Below are 9919 nucleotides of genomic sequence, written 5' to 3' on the forward strand. Positions count from 1 at the left end.
GGAACATCTCAGGTATTCCACGCAGCAGTATTTTTACTGATATGTCCCCTAGAGCAAGGGACATAAAGGAAAGAATAAACAAATGGGATCTCATCAAATTAAAAGCTTCTGCATGGTTAAGGTAACAGTATCAAGATAAAAAGAGAAGCAACTGTTTGGGAAAACATATTTGCCAATGATACCTCAGACAAAAGTTTAATCTCCAAAATATACAAAGAAGTCACATGACTCCACTCAAAGAAGATGAGCAACCCAATTAAAAAATGGGCAAAGGACTTGAACAGACACTTCTCCAAGGAGGACATATAGAGGATCTAGAGACACATGAAAACATGCTCGATATCCCTAGCTATCAGAGAGATGCAAGTTAAAACCACAATGAGATACCACTTTACACCAGTCAGAATGGTTATCATAAACAAAGAAACAAACAACAAGTGCTGGAGAGGTTGTGGGAAAAAGGGGACTCTAGTTCAGTGTTGGTGGGATTGCAGACTGGTACAACCACTATGGAAAACAGTATGGAATTTTCTAAGAAAACTAAAAATGAACATGCCTTTTGACCCAGCAATTTCACTGTTAGGAGTATATCCCAAGAACCCTGAAAGACCAAAAGAACCTATGTACCCCGATGTTCATAGCAGCACAATTTACAATAGCCAAGAGTTGGCAGCAACCTAGATGCCCATCGGTAAATGAATGGATCAAAAAACTATGGTACATTTACACAGTGGAATTCTATGTAGCAGAAGGAAAGAAGGAGCTCCTACCCTTTGCAACATCATGGATGGAACTGGAAAGCATTATGCTGAGCGAAATAAGCCAGGCGGTGAAGACAAATTCCATATGATCTCACATTTAACCCTCACATTTAACAGGAACCTAAACAACAAAACAAACAACCAAGCAAAATATCACCAAAGACACTGAAATACAGAACAGGCTGACAGGGACCAGAGGAGAGAGGGTAGAGAATCACAGAGGTGAAGGGGATGGACTCACATGAACAAGTATAAAGGACACATGGACAATAACTAAGGTGGGGGGCACTGTGGGGGCAGGGCTGGGAATATAAGACAGAAAACTGTACTTGAACAAGAATTTAATTTAAAAAATTTTTTAAAATAAAATACTTCAATAAAAAATAAACCCTCTTTCTTTTTGCCTGTTTTAAAAAAAATATTGTTCATGTACAATTATCTCCATTTTTTACCCACCATTCCCCCCGACCCCATCCATCCCCATTGAACCTTCTTGATGGATTTTTATATTTGTGGGAAAACACATAATATAAAAATTATCACATTAATCATTTTTAAGTGTAAAGCTCAGTGGCATTAAGCATATTTACACTGTTGTGCGTCCACCATCATCCATCTCCAGAATTCTTTCCATCTTGCAAAACTGAAATTCAGTAATCATTAAACAGTTACTCTATCCGTCCCTCTCCCCAGCCCCTGGTAACTATCATTTCACTTTCTGTCTCTATGAATTGGCCTATTCTAGGTTTTTCATATAATTGGAAAATTATACAATATTTGTCTTTTAGGGTCTGGTTTATTTCACTTAGTATACTATCTTCAAGGTTTATCCTTGTTGTAGCATGTGTCAGAATTTTCTTCCTTTTAAAGGCTGAATAGCGTTCCATTGTATGGATAAACCACGTTTTGTTTATCCAGTCACCCATCAATGGACATTCATGTTGTTTGCGCCTCCTGGCTACTGTGAATAATGTTGCTGTGAACATTAGTATGAACATAGCTGTCTGAGTCCCTGCTCTCCATCTGCTTGGTATATATGCCTCATAGTGGGATTGCCAGATCCTGCTGGGTGGGTCAGAGATAGACACAGGGTCAGCTTTCTGCTCACATTAGCAGTGGGGCTGAGTGAGAAGAGATCTGATCAGTACTTGGAGGAGGAGGGTTGAACACCTGTCTCTTTTGGAGACAGCACTTTACCAGAGAAGTTTTCTGTAGCCACACAGATGAATCTTACAAAAACCAGTGATACACAAACATGCCTGTTTTGATGATTCTGTAGATAGTACATGTGGGGTTTAAAAGAATGTCACTATTATCCCAGTGTTTTCTAAAAATTAAAAAATTGAATGTTCAATGCCAATTGCACATCACCCAACTCAGAGTTAATGCTCCTTCAGTTTTAAATTATAGCCTTGCTAGATAGAGTAGTCTTGGTGGTAAATATTTGCTTCTCATCACTTTGAATATTTTGTGCCAATCTCTTCTAGCCTAAGTGTTTCTGTTGAGAAGTCAGCTGACAGTCTTAAGGGAGCTAGTTCCCTTATAGGTAACTAAATGCCTTTCTCTTGCTGCTTTTAATATTCTCTCTTTGTCTTTACCCTTTGGCATTTTAATTATGATGTATCTTAGTGTGGGCCTCTCTGCAGTTCTGGACTTACAATTTCTTGACCAGGTTAGGGAAGTTTTTAGTTGTTATTTCTCCAAATAGATTCTCATCCCTTGTTCTCTCTCTTCTTCTTCTTTTGCCCCTATGATGTGAATGTTGTAATTCTTGTTGTTGTCCCAGAGGTTCCTTAAACTATCCTTTTTTATTTATTCTTTTTTATTTTTGCTGTTTTGATTGGGTGTTGTCTGCTACTTTGTCTTCAACTCTGATTTGATCCTCTGCTTCATCTAATATGCTGTTGATTCCATTGAGTATATTCTTCATTTGAATTATTGTAGTGTTCATTTTTGCCTGGTTCTTTTTTATGGTTTTTATGTCCTTTTTTATGCTTGTTGTCTCTTGTTGATGTTCTCACTAAGTTCCTTGAGCATCCTCATAACCATGTTCTGAACTCTGTATCTGGTAGATTCCTTGCCTCCATTTTGTTTAGTTCTTTTTCTGGAGAGTTCTCCTGTTCTTTCTCCAGGACATGTATTTTGTCTCCTCATTTTGGCTGAGTCTCTATGTTTATTTCTATGTATTAGTAGATCTGCTGTGTCTCCCAGTCTTGCAAGTAGGACACAGTGATCAAGGAGACTCCTCAGTGGATCCTCTACAGCTGAGATATCCCTCCACTTCTCCAACACACCTAGGTGTGGGGCCCTCAGGTTCATGTCTTTGCCCCTCCTATCGGTCTCTATGTGGCTTCTTCTTTATATCCTTGGTTCCAGGACTTCTTTTCAGCTCGTCTTCAGATGGTTCTCTACATTTATTGTTGTATCATTTAGTTGTAATTTTGATGTGGTTGTGGGAGAAGGTGAACACAGCATTTACATATTCCACCATCTTGAGTGGAACCCTTACATGGATAATTTACTGATGAATATATTTTGTGATAAAAATAACACTTCAGACTCAGTATTTTCATTTTCTATTTTTTTCTACATTTAATTAATGTTTTTATTGTGGTATGAGTACTTAACATGAGACCTACCCTCTTAACAAACTTTTAAACATATATGAGATTACTCTCATAACAAATTTTCAAGCATACAATACAGCATTGTCAACCATAGACACACTGTTGTACACCAGGTCTCTAGAACTTTTTCATCTCATGTGACAGAAACCCTAGATTCACTGGACAGCAACTCCTCTTATCCCCCTTTCCCTAGACCCTGGTCACCACCATTCTACTTTGCTTCTATGCAGAGAAGATTGTGACTATTTTAGGGACTTCATATATGGACATTCACACAGTATTTACCCTTCTGTTATTGGCTTATTCACTGGGCATAATGTCCTCAAGATTCACCCATGATGTATCACATGTAGAAATTCCTTTTCTTTTAAGGCTGAATAATATTTTATTGCATGTAAATACCACATTTTCTCTCTTTCTTTAAGAATAAGGAATTGGAATTTTTTATTTGGTAAAATTAAGAATTCATCATATAGCTTCCTGACTGGTGTGGCTCAGTGGATCAATTGCTAGCCTATGGACTGGGGGTGACCAGTTTGATTCCTGGTCAGGGCACATGCCAGGGTTGCAGGCCAGGTCCCCAGCTGGGGACATGTGAGAAGCAGCCAATCAATGCTTCTCTCCCTCCCTTACTCCCTCCCTTTCCCTCTATCTAAAAATAAGTAAATAAAATCTTTAAAGAAAAGAAAAAAGAATACATCATGTAACTTATGGGCCATAAGAAAGAAGCATGTGAAAGTGATAAGTGGTAAAAAGCATAACATAAAACACAGTACACTGATGAGGATCACATTCAGAAGTGATGCAATGTGTCCAAAATCAAGTTCTACCAATTTCTTCTGTGTCAAACATTGAAGGGCACAATGAAAAATAAGACAGCTTTGCTAAAAATAAATCCTTTGCATTTTTAGACACAGATTACTTAGAAGGGAGAAAGCCCTTAAAATACCTTGGAACCAGGTATTTGAAGTCCCAAGTAATTTAATGAAACTTACAGTCAAATGACACTTTGTGATATGATACTTTATGATATGATAAGTATCAAAGTATATGATACTTTCACATGGAAATAAATTCTTGTTACCTTTAAATTTCCTAATTCCTATGAATACTTCAGTTATGAAGATACTACAAATGGCGAGAACAATTTCTTTGATATCTCAAAGTAAGAACACTGGAGAAAAGTATATATTAAAAGGTTACACAAATGTGAAGCATGATTGGCTGAATCTTTTTCCCCCTAAGATTTTATTTATTTATTTTTAGACAGGGGAAGGAAGGGAGAAAAAGAGGGAGAGTAACATCAATGTGTGGTTGCCTCTCGAGTGCCTCCTACTGGGAACCTGGCCCGCAACCCAGGCATGTGCTCTAATTGGGAATCAAACCAAAGACCCTTTGATTGCAGGCCAGTGCTCAATCCACTGAGCCACACCAGCCAGGGTGATTGTTAGAATCTTCATAAAAAAGTAATTTTTTCTATGTCCAAGGCTCAAGTTTGTTTTAAACCTTGAACTGTCCAACATCAATAAGACACCATTTGTGGATGTTCTTTTCTACAAGCAAATGAGCTCTTGTCCTATGGGGGCCAGTGTTGGACAGAAGAGTTTTGTGATATTTTCACCAAATCCAAACTCAGTACATTATCAGCTGTTTCCCTCGGTTTACTTGCAATGGACAATGCACCATGTTCTGAACTCTTCCCAGTCCAGCAGTCGTGAAAAGTGTGTCCAGTTCATGTTGTGCGAAGAAGTGAACCCTGGGGCTGTCACCTCTCAGACAGGCATTTTCAGAGGGACACTGACCTTTTGAAAACCAAAGCTGAGCCATGTCCTGGCAGCCATCATTTCGAAGTATCACCCTCTAGGGTACAGAAGCCTGCTCAGCCTATTGATAGCCTTCTGCATCTTGTCTGGAATAACTGCTGAAAGAACTAAATAGCATGAGGAAGAGGATATCAAGACTATCTTTGGGGATTGGGTAGCTCTTATCCTCATCACACAAAATGTGAACAAAGCCAAAACACTTAGAAGGATCAAATGCTGAATTTGTCTGGCCCAGTTGTACTGTTGTTGGTTTGTAAAATTGGAAAGACTGTTTCCCACACCACAGCCAACCTCGAGTATCTGGTAGGTGGCTGAGGACCCAGGAATCTCATGAGCACAGATTCCTCAGATTAACTGAGTTTCTGAGTTACAGCCTCTCCCACAGGAAGAGGCTGCTGGAAGAACTCTTGTGCTGTTCTGTTATTAAACCAGGGCCACCCTCACTGTTCCTCTGTTCAGGCACTTCCCTCCTCTAGTCCTCTGAGAGCAAATCCGCCCAGAGGTTCTGGTTTGGGCTGGGTGCCAACTCTGGGAAGGCAGTGAAAAGCCAATATCTGTCCTTGAAAAACACATTTTCATGGATTTTATAGGAGTCATTCTAATATTTGTGGGCATCAATCTCAGCATCAGCTCTGGGCAAGACACTTAGTGTCCTGGGACCCACTTTTCCTTCACTTGCTTCTCCAGACACACCCACTGGGCACTGTTCTCTGGCCTCTCCTCTCTGCCACAGCAGCCTGCTCTCCCACCTGCCCCACATTGTCCCAGGCATCGTGGTGGAGATGTGCTGGCTTGCTCAGGAACTGGATCCCAAACTGCTGCCTTTTCCCACTGGCCTCAGGGGGCAGCCCTTCAGTACCACATTTTCTTTATCCTGTCATTAGTGATGGGCCAGGAATGAGTTTTAATTTTTGGTGGTGTCTGAGGTAACCCTGGTGTGAGGAGCTTTTGAATTTGGTACTCATGTTAGTAAAGTCCTGGATTCTTAGCTTGATGATACATCCAGTGGTTTCATGGCCCTGCACTTCCCAGTAGTGAGTGGTCAGCCAGTCGAGCATTTAGAGTGGTGCCAGGTTTTTCTCTGACTTGATGTACAGGCACAAGGTGCACAGCTGGTTTGGGCTTCAAGGATCCTAGTCCTTCCGGGGAGGCTGTGGTCAAGAGCTGGGAGCACTCCCTGCACCTCCCCAAGAATACTGATATTTTTGCGTTCTTGCCATCCAGAAACCTGGCTGTCTCTCCAGGGCTCTGTGTTTTCTTTTTGTCTTTCCCTTAAGTTTGCTTTCTTCTTCCTCCTCCTGCTTTCTTTTTTATTTGTTGAATTTATGCCTAGATTGTATACTTTTATTTGGTGTTGTGCCTGGGATTCCTTAGTCATTGTATTTTTAAAAAATATGGAATGTTTCATGAATTTGCATTTCATCTCTGCTAATCTCTGTGTCATTCCAATTTTAGTATATATGCTGCTAAAGTGAGCACTCATTTTTAATTAAATATTTTTAAAATATTTAATTTGTAACTGACTCATTCCCTTACTGGTACTAATGTTTTTCAGCTGATTCTCACATGTTTACCAAGTGGACAGTTATAGTAGCTGCAGACAGCAATGCTTTTTGTCTCTTGCATTCTGGGAACTGTACCTTTTATTTGTGGTGCACTCTGCACTGTATTGTGATGGTCACCTGAGCTGTGTTAAATGCTAGTGATGCCCTTGTTCTCATTTTACTGTGAGTGCTTTCGGTGTTTCACCATTAAATAGGATGCAGAGTTGGCTGAGATGTTGTTTGGTGTTCAACTCTTCTCTTCCTGTTTTCTCAGAACTGTTATGCATTGGATGATGGATTTATTAAATGCCCCCTACATATTCTTTTATTACTTTGATTATTGCTCTTCTCTTTATTTTGGAGTCTCCTTCAGGAAATTCGAATATGTATATGTTTGGTCTCCTGGGTATGTCTTCCACCACATCTCGTATTTTTTTATTACTTTCATTCATCCTCTAATTTTTAAAAGTTTCTCACCTAATGTGCTTTGCTTTGCCTTGTTTTATTTCCACTTTAGTCTAATTTTTCTGATCTCAAATTGGTTCTTCCTTGTGCCTTCTCACTCTGACTTCATACCTATAAAATCTCCCTGAATTTCATTAAGGATACAGATTAGGGATGGTTAAAATTTCCTGTTTCTTCTGATAACCTTGCTTCGTGCATGAACACTTGCCACGTTCCTCAGATGGTTCCCCTTTTATGAACAGCCCTCACTTTCCATATAGACCTAGTGACGTTTCTAGGACCATCCACAGAGGGAAGTCTATGTCCAGAACTGGACACTGAAAGGGATTTCATGGTAGTGGATTCCATTGAGGAATATCAGGGCATATCTATTATGTCCAATTAAAGGAAGAAGGAAAAAATTTTGCATTGGCCAGCATGAGAGCGGAGGGCACAAAAGCCTCGAGGTAAGTTTTGCCATCTTCTCTTTACTTTGTTGTTGTTTTGGTGGATACTTGAAGATGGCGTTATTCTCCCTTTCTGCTTGCATGACTACCTTTACTATTAGCACGGCTGTGGCTTTTGCTGATTTCAGCTGGTTGCTCTTAATGTTAGCTGGCCTCAGTAACTTCCCCATGCTTAGCTTTCTGAGTGAAATGCAGTCAAGAAGAAAGAAAAAAAATCAAGGTAATGCCCTACCTGTACACATAGAGGTGAAATAAAAGGAAAACAAGTTCTAATAAAATAACATGTTTTATTGCATGAATGCTGGAGACTGACTGCCCTAGGAGACAGATGCTTGTAGAAAAGATAAATGCTACAAAAGGGACCCAGTGCTGAGGTTCAAATGCTGGACTGGTGGAGGACATTGTCAATGCCTGTGACTTCCAGCACTGCTGAAAGCTCAGGGTAAATTTCCGAGCCAGAGAAAGTGCTGTCTTCCTTGATTTGATTCACATGTTAGTTGCATTCCCTGTAAATTCAGTGTATAATTGTGTAAAAAGTGGTTTTGTGTTTCTATGTAAAATAGGATTAGATTCTGGACTCAGATCATTATAAAGAGTTTTTTGTTGTTATCTTCAGGAATGCTGTCATATCCTAAGAGAGGAAAGTGGGCTGTAGGAAGCAGGCACATGCCTGACATTTACAAGACCTAGGGCAAAAATACAAATGAGGATGCACTGTTCATTTGCAATGTTCTGAACAGTAATTAAATATACTACTAATGAATATAAAGTTTCAGGGATTTTGGATGACCTATTAGGTTATGGATTTTTGAAAATAGTATTCTTGCTCATTTTCATTGTTTTTATCAGTAATGGGTGAATTTTGTGTGGCAAATTTCATTTTTATTTTTTTATTTTCAGCTTTTTTCCCCCTGAGTTCCATTGTCAGCATTTTCTAATTTCTATCATTTCGTGATTTGTAATCATTCTCAAAGAGTAATAAAATATGTGATGGTATTCAGAGTGAATAATCTTTATTTAAATTTTCAACAAAATATAAACTCAAGATAGTATGCAGGTTGAAAATATATTTCATATGGTTTTAATTAAACTTTGAATTTGGCAATAATTGAAAATTCACATTAGTTGTAAGAAATTCTAGAGAAAGATTCCCCTGTACCCTTTACTCGGGTTCTCAATGGTAACATCTTGCAAAAGGATAGAAAAATACCACACCCAGGATACTGACATTAATGCTCGTCATAGAACATTTCCATCACTGCCAGGTCCTCCCTGTGGCCCTTTTACAGCCACATGCACTTCCCTCTAACCTCACCCACTCCTTAACCCCGTCAACCACTCTGTTTTCCATTTCCACAATTTGTTGTTCCAAGAGTGTTATAAAAATAGAATCATACAGAATGTAAATGGTTGGGACTGGCTTTTTTCACTTGGCATAATTCTCTGGACATTAATCCAGGTTGCTGTGTATATTAGGATTTTGTTCCTTTTTTATTTTTTATACTATTTCATGATGTGGATATAAGAATTCTCCATGAATCTGGGTTGTTTTTTGCTATTATGGCTAAAGCTGTTGTAAACACACACGTACAGGTGTTTGTGTGGTCATTTTGTTGAAGCATGTCTCTGGGAAAAAATGCCCAGAAGTGCAAGTGCTAGGTCATAGAGTAGTTGCATGTTTAGTTTTATAAAAAGCTGCCAAAGGGTGTCCCCAGGGTGTCCATGCCATTTCACATTCCATGTTCCATCTTCCATTACGTATGAGTGATCTAGTCTTTCCACATCCTTGCCAGCATGAGGTGTTTAATCACTTTTTAATTTTAACCATTGGGATAGATGTGTAGTGATGTTTGATTAGTTTTATTTTGTATTTCCTGATGGCTAATGATGTTGAACATCTTTTCATGGGCTTTTTTTTTTTATCCAGTGAAATGTTTATGTCATTTGGCCATCTTTTTATTTGGATTATTTGATTTTTATTTTTACTGTTGAGTTCAGTGAATTATTAGTGTTCTAGATACAAGTTCTTTTTTTTAAAAAAGATTTTATTTATTTATCTTTTAGATGAAAAGGGGAAGAGAGAGGGAGAGAAATATCAAGGTATGGTTGTCTCTAATGCATTCCCTGCTGGGAACTGGCCTGCAACCCAGGCATGTGCCCTGACTGGGAATCGAACCAAGATCTTTGGTTCGCAGGCCTGCACTGAATCCACTGAACTACACCAGCCAGGGCTAGATACTAGTTCTTTGTTGG

At 39.1% G+C, this 9919-nt stretch overlaps 2 pseudogenes; both read right to left on the bottom strand.

Annotated features, from left to right (window-relative positions):
* Positions 1–4888: 4888 nt before the first annotated feature.
* Positions 4889–7836, bottom strand: LOC119002746 (tRNA N(3)-methylcytidine methyltransferase METTL2A-like; annotated as a pseudogene).
* Positions 6600–6690, bottom strand: LOC119002822 (uncharacterized; annotated as a pseudogene).
* Positions 7837–9919: the final 2083 nt, after the last annotated feature.

Source organism: Sturnira hondurensis, unplaced genomic scaffold, assembly GCF_014824575.4.
Source record: "Sturnira hondurensis isolate 20B ecotype Veracruz unplaced genomic scaffold, ASM1482457v3 Scaffold0018097, whole genome shotgun sequence".
Lineage (NCBI taxonomy): Eukaryota > Metazoa > Chordata > Mammalia > Chiroptera > Phyllostomidae > Sturnira > Sturnira hondurensis.